Genomic DNA, 11,099 nt, shown 5'->3' with positions numbered 1-11,099 from the left:
GAAACAAAAGACAAACAAGTCTGGCAAGTTTAAGGAACAAAAAAAAAAAAATGCAGATGAATCTTATGCAGCAGCTCTGTCCATAATATTTTATATAGATTCAGTTGTCAGATGAGCACTGCCCTCACTGAAGAGTCTGTGAGCTTTGTAGACAGCAACATAAAACTGTTTACAGAAAAAGTAAGGGGAGAAAGACATTGCAAAAATCAGCTTGATTCTCCAACAGGATACAAATGCTACCTTTACAGAAATAGCCAAGATGTGAACTGGAGGGAATTTTAGAAGGACTTTACCAATGAGGTGTCCTTGTTTCATTTACCCAAACTAGGTAACATCATCAATGTTAGTCCTCAGAGACCACCAGGGACCCCTCATTTCAACCCTGAGTTACAGATATTCTCCTGTATTGGAAATTACCAATCTGGTAATCCATCTGATATTACTTTTGATTGCGTTCTCAATGCAATTACAAAGCCAGACTTAAAAACTCTTTGAATCGTATTTACCTAACATCCTCTCTCCCATTATATGTGAAGTTGAATGTCCTTGAAGATTAGCTAGTACTGAATTTATAATTTATAATTTTGCATTATCTAAATGGTATTTCTCTTTATTTTCTTCTCCAATTATCTCTTCTTCTCTCCTCACTGCCACCCTTTTCTTTTCCATCCCTCCTGAGTGGAGCTGACTCTTCTTTACATTCTTCCTTCCAGTTTCACTAAAAGGAGGAAGGGAATGTGTGTGTGTGTGTGTGTGTGTGTTTGTATGTGGGCGCGTGTGCATCCTTCTTATCTACTGTAGGTGAGTGGTTTGTGAGAGACTGTGTGAATGGGGAGTATATATAGATGGGGCTTAAAGTGTAAGTAATTGTATTAATTACAGTTTATTAATATCCACAGGTACTTCTGAATTTTATGTTTTTGTTCTGGCTTTGTTCCTTTAGGTCAGGAGTCCCAAATTCCTTCCCCAAGTTGATTTCCTAGCAGTTTGCAGCACAGTTTATGCTTTCAGGCATCAAGATTGCATGAAGTGTTATAATGCCTTGGTAAGGCCACACTTGGAATACTGCATCCAGTTTTGTTCACCACGATGTAAAAAAGCTGTTGAGACTCTAGAAAGAGTCCAGAGAAGAGCAACAAACATGATCAGGAGTTTGGAGGCTAAAACATATAAGGAACGGTTGGACTAGAGGTGACATGATAGCAATGTTCCAGTATCTCAGGGGTTGCCACAAAGAAGAGGGAGTCAAGTTAATCTCCAAAGCACCTGATTATGCAAATAGTCCTGAATAATTATACAAAATAATCTGATTTTTGTAAAGTACTTTTAGAACACATTCTGATAATGCCATTCTGAATCCAAAACTATGCTGCCCATTCTCCTGCAATCTTGATTTTTATTTGTTTGTTTTTTAATAGTAATTTATATTTGTCTTTAACTGCCTATTTTGTTGTACGCTGCCTAGACTCACATTTTGTGAGATGGGCAGCTATATAAGTTTGCTCTATATTCATCTTCGGCCCCTTCCTGTATATGTATTTAAAATGTTTCATTGTCAATTTCATGCATAAGGAATGACATTCATGCAATTCAAAAAGGGGCTTGCAGAAAGGAGCAAAACTTCCACAGGATATGGCCAGCCCCATGTGCAGAGCTATCTCTCAGTTCTCCGTGGGCATCGCAGTAACTACTTCTGAGGTGGTTGAGTAAAGAAGCTCACCTAAAATCTATCCTTTGCTTTGAGAGCAGCAACAATTCACCTGCACTGGCCATCAAGCACCCTGGATGCTCCATGTGCCTGGCGGATGAGGGCAAGGGATGGGGTTCAACCTGTCCAGGGCAGCTCCATTCCATCCGTTGGGCAGTGCAAGGCTTGTGCCTGCCCAGAGCAACTTCCAGTTTTCTCTTCCTCTTAAAACAATACCTTTGGTTTTCAGCTGGGATGATTTGGAATTTCGGTTAGTCTTCCAGACATGGAGAAGAATGTGCTAGCAAGCAACACTGCACCAAATTAGAAAAATAAAAGTCCAATTTATCTGCCTCTTTCTTTCTTCCTTTCTTTCCTTCTTTCTTTCCTTTTTTTCCTTTGGTTTTTTAAATAGGCATCAACAAGAGAATGAAAAACAATTCCAGAGATGGTTGTTAAGCTAGTTGCTCAAATTAAAGATCAAATAAAAACTGATAGCCCGGTATCGTAGAATTCAGGGGGAAATTCCATACAAAGTTTATTTATAAAATTTCCTATAATTTGCCTGTCTGACAGTAAAGTCAGGAAACAGGATATAATCCATGGAAAGAAAAGATAGTTGGGGAGTGAACCAACTGCAATTTACAGATTGGTAATAATGGTTTATTGGATTACAGTTCCCATTTTCCATACATGCCTTTTGCTGCAAGGATTGAGAAGGGGCCCTCTTTTCTGACCTCTAGTGTCTCAGTGCTGGCAGGCTAAGTCAATCTCCAGGAGCCACACTTCTCCAAGCTGCAAGCCCCCCTGTGGTGAGTCAGTTTGGCTTCTTAATCTGTTTGCCTTGCAGGCATCCCACCTTCGTTGCCAATGTTCTGTTTCGGGGGGGGGGGGGGAAAGGCATTGAGACGAAGCAACGAGATCCAACAGTCTCCTTTATTGCAACACCAACAGAACAGATTTTAAAATGGTGCGGCCCCCTTTTATAGCCCCCCTGCACAATACCTTGCTGGCCAATCATCGCAAAGGCTGGAAGCAGCCTTTCTTGTCCTGGGCATCCACATGGTCTGCCCGGGCCAATCGCTGCAGCCTGTGCCTACCGGCCCAGGACATAACACATTTGGCTCTGATTCTGACAGGAAGTAGCCCCACTTTATCAGCTGTAGGAGAGATCAGAATCATAGCCTCAGGCTATTTTCTGATCAGTGGTGTTTATTTTTGCAGTTAGTGTTTATTTTTGTAGTTGATTTCTTCTGCACTTTCTTCAAGTGCAGCATTTAGCAAGTCTGGTGTCAGAAATCCTTACCGCACCCCTAGCAAGAAGACATGAGTCGACAAGTTCACAGGTGGCTGGATTTAACCGAGCCGTTCAGCTATCCAGCAGGGAGTTTGCAAAGCCGACGTCCTTGCAAGTATCAGGTGCCGATCTCTGCTGTTGCCCCGTACGCTGTTCTCAGCCCTCCCCCCGCCCGTTCACGTCGAGCCTGCGGGGCTTGACATCTGGTTTCAGATCTTCTATCTCTTCATCCAGAGATTACAACAACACCCTCAATGAAGATTTAAAAACCTTAGGGAGGAAATACAGTTCCCAGTTTTCAGGCCAAAGAGGAAAAAAAGGTATACTACCATCTGAGCAGGGGAATTGCAGAAAATGCAAGAAGTTCAGGAACAAAAAGCTCTGCTTTGAAACCTATTGTTGAGAAGGCACAGGTCACAGATGGCCAGTATTCTCAGGCCAGTATTATCCAACTTGATGAGAGCTGAAGAAGTGAAACACCTTCAAAGAAAAACAAAAAAATCCAGTTCCCTGTTGAAAGCATCTCTTTGGCATATCCAACTTGATGTTGCAAGTCAAAATAAATCATACCACAAGGTGGCAGCTTGACTTCAGACATAAGAGTTGGCGAAAGAAAATTGCTTAGATTAGCAGGTACAAGCTTCAGTCACTGAAAGGTGTAAAGCAGTTGGTGAATGTTGACCTTCATTCAGATGCTCAGTAGGGTGTAAAACCAGGTCAAGGAATAATACTGCAGCATCATAGCAATGAGAAACAATTATTACCACTTCAAATGAAGGTGGGCCAATAACCTAGCTCTTTGTTTATGTTCATAGTGTCACCCTGAGAGTGAATCACACATTATATTGAAGCTTACCAAAGCCAATATTACATTTCCCAATATTTTGGGAAAGGTGGAATGCAGACTTAATGCAAATTAAAGAATCCAGTGTGCTGAATGAAAAAAATTGGATTCATTGGCTAAAAAAGGGGGAGTACAAAGAGGAAGCCATTGGATAAGTTATTCAATCTGGCTCAGTATTGCTTATGGTTATAAAGCAGTTCTCAAATTTCAAATAGATTTCTTCCAACTCTTCTTAGAAGGTAAGTGGGCAACACACTTTGCACTGTATGGATGAGAAGCCATTCCTAAGAGCAAAGGCTTATGATACAGAACAGCAGACCCAGTTAAATCTCTTCAATGCTCTAGATAAAGTCCAAGCTGTCTTCTAAGATTCAAAAATGATAGGAGGAGTTGGATTCAGTGAATCTTGGGGGAGCTTTGGTATCATGGCTTAGGGAATTGTAATCTGATGGGCATCAAGTTAAAACCCATTCTGCTGTGTTTTTTCTTTACTGGAAGGAGGGGCAGTTGTTGAAAATGTGGGAGATTTATAATCATTTATAAATTGCCTTAGAGAAAGCAGATTATTGCACCTGGGATTCAAGCTTAATCCAGAGATGAAAACAGCATTAGTGCTTCTGATGGATGAACTTCGTGGGGGAATGCATCTCTCCTAGTCATTCTTGAGCTCTCAGCAGCATTGAGACAACCATGGTATTCTTCTGGCTCAGGAGTTAGAAATAGTGTTTGTGAGAGAGCAGGCTGCCCAGAAAATTACCAGCACCTGTGTTACTTTCTTCTCTTTATACCTTCTCCCCAGCATCTGCACAACAAGGCTAACTATAAAAGCTTTGCTATGAAACAGCTGAGAGTGTCTGTGGGAGAGAAAGAGAGAGAGAGAAAGAGAGAGGGTGTGTGTGGGGGGGAAATAAAGCAGCCAGAAAGGGATGTTTTTCTGTAGCAATATTTTTCTCTAGTTTTTCTCTAGCAGAGTAGCAGAAGTAGGAGTAGCAGTGGGAAAAAGTGGAGAAGAGTGAATAGTGAGGTGGGATTGTCTCAGGCCCAAGGAATTCATTTTCTCTATATGAAAAAAAAACCTTAGCTGCAAAAAGGAAGGGAATAATGGAGTAAGAGAGTTGGAAGGGGCCTTGGAGGTCTTCTAGTCCAACCCCCCTGCTCAAGCATACCATACCATTCCATACGAATGGCGGTCCAATCTCTTTTTAAAATCCTCCAGTGATGAAACACCCACAACTTTTAGAGGCAAGCTTTTCCATTGATGGTTTTAATTGATACTTTCAATTAGGGCCTTGCAGAGCTCAGACTTTGCAAGCAATAGCCTACATCTCACAACATCTAGTAGGAGAAACCAGACCTCTCATTAGAATCTACACCAAACAAATAAGGAAGATAGCTTAGATTGGGAAAAGAGTGAAAAAAAAGGCAAGGAAAGAAGAGTTAGGAGGCTGAAAGACTTATTTAAAGGGGTCTAGTCACCAGGAGAAGGACATTCACCTCTAGAGTTTTCAGAGCATATAGAGAGGGCAGGTAGCCTCAGATATAAAAATAACTAGGTTAATAGAGAAAGAAAATACAGAAGCTATTTTACTGTTTGAAAGAGTTGCTACTACAGTAAATAACCTGAGAGAATGGGTCAGATAAAAATCTCTGAGGGGTTATTTTAGTTTTCCAGCTAGAGAAGTAATGGATTATTATTATGTTAAAGAGAATCCATACAGGTATGATGTCACTCCTTAAACTTATAGGTAGAGGTTTAGGAGCTACACATGTGACAAACTTTAAGGAATTTATGAATTGTGGGCAAAATTGGAAGACCTAATTAAGAAATGTTTGAGGCCAAATGAAAGGAGCAAAGAAAAAGTAATTTTTAAAAGGTTTCTATACATACTTCTTACCAAAATGACTGCAAGAATACAACCCAGAAATGGGTCAAAGGGCAGTAGACTTGGCTGAGAACTCCCTGGCAACAAAAAAGTCAGAGGCTGATTGGAAGGAAGACCTAAAAGGAAAATAAGAAAGCCTGTAGGAATCGTAAAGAGCTGGAAAGGTTAAAGAGAAAGGTGTAAAGAAGCCTTTGGCTGCTGCCCAAGTGAAAGGAAGCCATTGAGAACTTAGAACAGTAGTTGTTATAATTGTGGGAAAAGTGGACAATTAAAAGATTGTAAAAACCGGCAAAAAGGAACATCTACAGTTGTGCAAGCATTTGTGGGGGAAAAAATAATCCCAACAGAGATTAATGGGGTGACTATTAAAGGCCTAGTGGATACTAATAGTAGATGGACATGAGTACATCCTCATTTAGTTAAAAAAAAGGCAATATCTATGGAAAGAACCCCTTACAAGTGTATTTGAGCAAACTGAGATGGTCCCATTGATTAAAGCTAGAATATCGGCATAGGAAAATGAACAGTTAATGATGGTAGGAGTAATTCCTAACTTAGCATGTGACCTAGTGATTGGAACAGATTTTCCACTTGCTGAGGCTTGGACTTGGATAAAAAGATTAAAAGAATAGGCTAAGATAGTGGGAGTAACCACAAGAGCCAATCGAAGGCAAAAGTAAGGGTGGAGCAGAAGCAGGAAGGGAAGAAACCTGGGATCCTTCCTAGCCCTACTGATTCAATAAGAGAAGTGGGATGTCCTAGAAAAGAGAAAGCTTTGTAAAACACCAACAAAGTCAGGGGTATATCCACAGAGACAGACACTCCTAAATGGGAAATAAGATTCTTACAAAAGAAAGACACAATGTTAAAACATTGTTGGTTAGTAGTAGAAAAGGAGGAAAAAGGGGAAACTACTCAGTTTCCAAGAAAAATCAGGGTTACCATTCCATATTAAGCTTCATCCATATACAAACGAATAAATTGAAAAATGGAATTGAAATAAATGATAAATTGAAAAATTGAAAATACTGTAAGATTATATTGGAATTGACCCATAAAATATCATGGTTTGGACATGTGGTAGAGATAGTATCACATTCAGAATGTTAAATAGATTTTATTGGTCAGGAATTTATAAAGATGGGAAAGGGCTTTTTTTTATAGCAGAATTGACAAGGAATAGCAGTAGGGAAGAGTGGTGAAGAACGAGTAACAAGTAATAGTGAGTATGAGTCTGTGTTGTCTAGGAATCATCCAGGTGTAGTTTTAAAACGGGTTCTCCCACATTCATATCTACAAAAAGAACTACATTTATTATATTGGTGATAAGTAAGAGAAAGAATTAAGACCTATACAAAATACTGTGATCTACCTCATCAACAGAAACTCTCTTCTGAGATAATTATAGGGAGAAGAAAGGAATGATGTGAGAAAAGAGGAAACAAACCTCCTATGTAATAAATAAATTGGAGGCTGGCTACTTAAAGCAATATTTTCTATATCTTTGTTCCTTCAATGTAACTTTTGTAGGTTGACTGAAACCTATTTCAGGCAATCACATTATGTCATAGGAGATTGGGGGAGGGTTATAGATGAAACACAAAATTGAGATGGAATAAAGGAATACAATAGTTTAAGTATTAGCTTTAGCAAGAAGGTGAGCTTCATCTAAAGCAATGTCTCTCAGTCTCAGCTACTTTAAGATGTGTGGACTTTAACTGTCAGAACTGAGACTAGCTGGCTGTGGAATTCTGGGAGTTGAGGTCCAAAACTTTAAAATTTCTGAGGTTGAAAACACATATAGATAATAAAAGATTTCAGTGCACTGTTTGGATTCTGAGGTTGATTTTGGTCTCCCAGCCCAATTTATCTCAATTGGGTGGTACTTTGAGCTCCTCAGAGGAAGACAAGCTATCAGTATAATAAATGAGTCAAAATATTTTCACACTGTGGGGAGTGACTGTGTTCACAAATGAAATGAAAGAGAAGCACACCAACAATCAGGAAGTCATGCCTTCCTGTGTTTCAAACAAACTACCCAGTCTTTTCTTAACTGCTGTTTTGCTTTCAAACGAGTATTGGTTAAATCATTCTCTGAATTTGAAAAAAAAAGCTCTCCACATTGGGGAGGGAGTGTTTTGGAGATAATGTGGAGGATGGGAGAGAAAAAACAGCACAGTACTAGTTTAGATGCAGAAGCAAAATATGTTTTAGGTGCATTGGAAAGAAAACTTTGACTGTAGCCATTTTGTTAAAGTTACAGATGGCTTCACTTCAAGAATCTCCTATTTATGAAGAAATTTCCAACTAACTTTGAGCCCCTTTTATGGAAAACAGAAAATCATCTATAGCCACATTGCCAGCTGGGAAGAGCAAGGGACTTCATGTCCCTCAGGACATCACTAGAGATGCAAATTATGTAATGTCCTGAGGTACATGACATTATTGTGGCTTACGTGAGACCCTTATGCTATGCTAGTAGAGCAGTCTGGTTTACTATGTAAATCATGGTCACAGAGGCTTATGAATGATCTGGGCAAAACTCTTGGGCTGATAGCACATGTTTACTCTGTCCTGCCAACATTGTCAGAACAAATCATGGCATTCTCAATTCCTGTGAAACTAGAGACAGACAAGAACTTGTTGCAACCAGCTGAATTTCAAGCCTGCAAAAAACAGTTTGATTAAACATCAAAAGTCTTTCCTTCTCCCTAAATGGAAACTTAATGTATATAATTAATTCCCTGGAACATACACATAGGAGATTTTCAGAGCCTTAATTATAAAAATATGATGTGGTTTTCCCCAGTCAAAAACAAAATAAGAGGTGAAGGGGAAAAAACATTGATGGGAGGGGAAGAAAACTCCAGCTGAATTAGGAAATATTTCCTTTGCATGCCTCTTTCCAGCTGAGGTGACTTGGAGGAATGCTGGCTTCTAAATCTAGCTGCAGGCATCCTTCAGCCCCAGCATTAACTTGAACATTTGCAGAATCAAGGCAGCAGGAGGCAGCCATTCTCAGCCATTTCCTCTTAGCAACTGGACAGGTGTGGGTGATCTAAGATGGATGAGAGCTGAGAAAACACGGAAGACACTAAAAGCAGTAGTTCATTCAGCCCTTAGTTATGATTCAGGCTGGTTGGGGAAAGAATTTAAATCCTTTGGGGTTTCAGGAAAAGAACCCTGAATGGTTCAGACTATCAGATTTATTTAGACATTCTTCCTATAAAAGTGTCAGGCATGGTACATACCCACCTACCTATGAGGTTATTTACCTTCTGGGGAAAGCATTGTTATGTAAAGTCCAGAAAGGGAATAAGTAACAGAGAAACAAAAGATATTAAAAGGCACTAGAAAAGAAAGGGAAACATAGCTAAATCTAATTTATACCAAATTTTATCCTTTTGGAAACCAACCTTATTTCCATAACATATATACTGCTTCATACATTGTATTTTATTTCAACTTTCACCTATCTTTTTAAGGAACTTGTCAATTCAACTTACCCATGATTTTCTTAATCTTTATCTTGATTCATTTGTTCTTCTTTCATATTTTGTTCTGTAATTTCTTATTCTTTCTAAATGACCAAAAGCTCCGCATATTTCTTCCATGCTGGTTTCTCACTTCTGCATACAATCTGTCCATTCAGCATCCTTTCATTCTTGATCCTGGACTTTTCTTGTGTTAGTAGCACATTTAAGTAGCCTACTGCATTCACTTTTTGGTTCTCCTAACACAGGGGTATCAAACTCAATTTCATTGAGGGCCGCATCAGCATTGCAGTTGACCTCAGGGGGCCAAATGGGTGTGGCCAGGGTGGGTGCGGCCTACTGGGTGGGCATGGATAGAGTGGGTGTGGCCTACTGGGTGGGCGTGGCCAGCTCTACATCTTTCGTGTCAAGGGTGCCTATGGGGGCCTGGGCAGGAGTGGGACAGATCTGAGGGTCTCTGGCAGAAGGGAGTGGGACCAGGGCAAGTGTCAAGGCATGGTCCACTGGAGGAGTCTCACTGTTCTTCTCAGGCCATGTGGAGGGGCTGGATGGTGGTGTGGGCTGCCAGGAATCTGGGCAGCAGAGGTCAAATGTCCAGCCTGGCCCTTGAGCACCCGCGGCACCAAGCCCAGCCCCACTTCCTCAAGGCTGCTGCTCAAGGTTCTCCTGGTTCCTTGCTGTTTCCAGACTGAATGCATTTCTGCATAGATGGCCACCACAAAATTGTACATTGGCTCCCGGCTGGCCTAGGCCAGGGCCAAGGCAGCAGGGGCCGTTCCCTCACTGTTTCCAGGATGGCTTCATGGGCCACATGAAACCACTTCGCGGGCCGCATCTGGCCCCCGGGCCTTGTGTTTGACATGTCTGTCCTAACATATCCAATTGTTATTTGCCCACAACAAACAGGCTGAAATATTACAACCATTTTAGTTCTGGTAAACATTCATTCCTCACAATAAACTCCATACTACTAACTAACTACCTTTGTATTAGCACTTGCACATCTTAAAATTTCTCTAACCTTTTTAAAAATCTTTGATAAATATATTATTAAAGTATACAACTTCTAATACTCAAGTTTTCACATTTGTGTATAACTAACAGTCATTCACTCTATTTTTCTTCTCAAACAAATGTAAGGTACTGAAGACCAACTATCTTGGTTTTCAATACCTTACATTTCAGTTTCATATGCCTGGTTGCATTATACAATCTATTTAACATTTCATGCATCATCTGCCTATTAAGTTATACATATATTAATGTCCCCAATTAATACACCTCTATGATCACAAGCTCTCATTATTTATTAATAAATTAATCAAGGCAAGAATATGACACAAGCTTTTCTTACTCCCCGCTCCAAGGTGAACGATATGCTAAGCATGCTATTCTAAAAAATGTTTCACTTCCATTTTGTACCACTATTATTACACTCTGCAACCAATCAACTGAAGACAACACACACACACACACACACACACACACACACACGTATATTTGCCCGTTGTTATAGCTTCCAACTGAAATAAGGTATAGAAGGAGTAGGAGGAAGTGTTCTGAAAACCACACATGTGAGTCTATGTACAAACAGTTCCAGAGCTTCACATCACAAATCACACATTCACACATCACAGTTGAGTTGCAATGTGTGGGGTTTTGTTTTTTACTCACTTTTGGTAGTTGGTGCCTGAACCAATTATGGTATAGCACTACTATTTGTGTCATTGCGGGTTATTTAAAGCATGATTTAATTCAACTATGGCTTAGCAAAACAGCTTAGCATTTTATGTAAACCTAGGATCTAATTTTGTTGCCCACTCTTTCCTTCTGTCTTCATTTTGCATGCATGTCATCGGCATAAAGGGACTGGCTTATTTCTATGGCTATTCGA

Source organism: Crotalus tigris, unplaced genomic scaffold, assembly GCF_016545835.1.
Source record: "Crotalus tigris isolate CLP2741 ecotype Arizona unplaced genomic scaffold, ASM1654583v1 scf7180000023618.1514416, whole genome shotgun sequence".
In the NCBI taxonomy this organism is placed as follows: Eukaryota; Metazoa; Chordata; class Lepidosauria; order Squamata; family Viperidae; genus Crotalus; species Crotalus tigris.
This window is presented reverse-complemented; position numbering follows the sequence as displayed.